The sequence below is a fragment of the Rattus norvegicus genome, chromosome X (genome assembly GCF_021556685.1).
Source record: "Rattus norvegicus strain SHRSP/BbbUtx chromosome X, alternate assembly SHRSP_T2T, whole genome shotgun sequence".
NCBI lineage: Eukaryota > Metazoa > Chordata > Mammalia > Rodentia > Muridae > Rattus > Rattus norvegicus.
The window spans coordinates 49,666,755-49,669,372 of NC_141554.1; positions in this window are offsets into that span (position 1 = coordinate 49,666,755).

Here is a 2,618-nt window from a genome sequence, read left to right on the forward strand (position 1 = left end):
TGCCTTGATGGAAGGAAATTGGGAAACGGGAAGCAAACAGTAATAAGATGACTCATTTACATAAGCACTCATGTGCACATATGGAAAGGCAGAGGAGGGCATGGAATACCCGCCTCTATCACAGTCCACCTAAACCTGGAATTCACTTGGCAGTCAGCTGTCCAACCCCCTCTCCCCAACCTCTCCAAGCCCCTTCCCCCTCCTCAATCTCCTAGTTCCTGGGAACCAAATTCTCTACTGTCATTGCTACTGAGTGAGTGTTACAGGGTCTGAAATCAATTATGTAGATCAGGCAGGCCAGGAACTCAGAGATCCCCCTGCCTCTGCTTCCTAAGTGCTGGGTAGGATAAAAGATGTGTGCCACTGAACCCTGCTGAAGGCATGCTCTCATCCAGTGACAGAGAGTGTATTTCTATTGATTTAAGCTGTCCAAGGGTTTTAGTTACCCTACACATTGCTTTGACAAAATACTTGAGTCAAGCAATTTAAAGGGAAGGAGTTTTTTTCTTTCTTAAGTTACAGTTTCAGGGTCCCGTACATCAGGTTGGGGTGAGGCATGGCAAACTGCATCCCAAATTCCACGGTGGAACATGGACAGAGTTTCACGAAGTTTTTATAGGAATAAAGCCATCAATCAAGGTTCTTTTCAAAGTACATGGGTGGGAGTATTAAGCTGGGAGGATGAAGCAGAGCAGGAAGTCCTTGCTTTTATTAGGCCTTTTGCTGTGAAAGAACAATTTCATCACAGGAGACAGACAAAAAAAGTTTTGTTTTAATCTGTTAGTCACAAGATGTCAAGTCTGACACAGGTGACTTAGGAATGGATATCTAGGGGGCTGAAAATAGTCCAAGAGAAATAATAATTAGGCTCTGGAACCTTAACATTCCAACTCTGCTCAGCTACAGACATTACCAGTTAATCAGCCTCCGGGGTTAACTTTGAGCTACTTCTTGGGAATTTTGCTTCCAGCTATAGTAACAGCACCACCTGCTGGCTGGGGACAGATAGTCCACACCTCAGAGTTATGGAAAAACGAAAGGAAGTTTTCTTCAAACAGTGTTCAGAAAGCTTGAAAGTTCTGCAGGACCAAAGAGGTGGGGATGGGGGTGGGAGTGTCACAGGAGATGGGTCAAAAAATAGCAGAAAGAAGAGGGTAGAAGGAAGGGGAGAGGGAGAGGACATTAGAGGAGTAGAGGATTTTCTCACCATCCTCAGGGCACGGCAAAACTGGTTTTGCTTCTGTCATTTTGTGGGCTACTACCATTGAGATTCATTCCCTTTCTAGCCCCCATACATACTGTAGGGCAATGGGTTCTCAGAGAGTCTAAATAAATACAATCAGAATTCAGATTTCAATCTGACATTGTGTATTTTATCTGACTACAGGCTTTCCTGCCGCCCTTTCTTCTCTGGGAGTGTAGAGGAAAGCAATAAAGAAGCCTTAGGCTGCTCTTATCTCATGACACCTTTTACAACCCCCCCCCCAACCCCGGCTTGTTTTGTGTTGCTGGAAAGAAGAAACTAAAGGATAATTTGTGACTGGAGATGTGGCTCAAAGGATAAGAGGACCTGGGCTCACTGGCTCAGAAAGCACTCAACTCACTGTTGTTGTCTTTTAAATTTAATTTATTGGTTTTTCAAGAAAGAGTTTTCCTGTGTAGCTCTGGCTGTCCTGGAACTCCCTCTGTAGACCAGGCTGGCCTTGAACTCAGATATTCACCTGCCTCTGCCTCCCAAGTATAACCTGCTATTTTAAAAAAAGTATTTATTTATTTATTTATTTTATATGAGTACATTGTAGCTGTCTTCAGACACACCATAAGAGGGCATGAGATCCCATTACAGAGGGTTGACTCCCCACGTGGTTGCTGGGAATTGAACTCAATTCCTCTGGAAGATCAGTGTTCTTAAGCACTGAGCCATCTCTCCAGCCCTAATCTGCTGGTTTTAAAGGTATGTACCACTACTGCCCAGATGATTGCCTTTAATTTAATTTAAAATTTTAGTTCTTTTAGCTTTTTATTTATGTTTATATGTTTACTTCCTTTCTCCTTTCACACTGACTGACCCTCCTAGTAGCTTTGGGTATATTTCAATGACCTGTGCTGGCCGTCCAGCTATGCCTTCAACTGTCTGAACTTTGCACCAAACCTACCAAAGAAATTAGAATTTTTTCAGGAAGAAAGCATAAAGGCCTCTGGGGTCAGCCACATGGAGATGCCGTAGGAAGATACTGCACATTGAATGAAATGATAGCATGACTGCTTCCAGGTATAGCTGAGGAGAACAGTCAGAGGCTTCTGGAATAGTCCAGAGCAGGGAGAGAAAGTAGTGGACTAAACATGGACAGTGTTGGTATTCTGTCTAAGCTCCACCCCCACAGCTACCTGGGACCAGCCAGGTATGCTCCAACACACAGTTGCCTGGCAATAGCCAGCTGTGCCTGACATATATAAGGAGCTGCTTGCCCCCTCCTCATTCTCTTTGTTCTTCTCTTCTCTGCTCTCTTCCCCTTTGTTCCTGTCTCTTCTCTCCCCACACCCCCTTCTACCCACGTGCCCATGGCCGGCTTCCTTCACTTCTCCTCTTTTCTACTCTTCTTCTCTCATTAAACCTC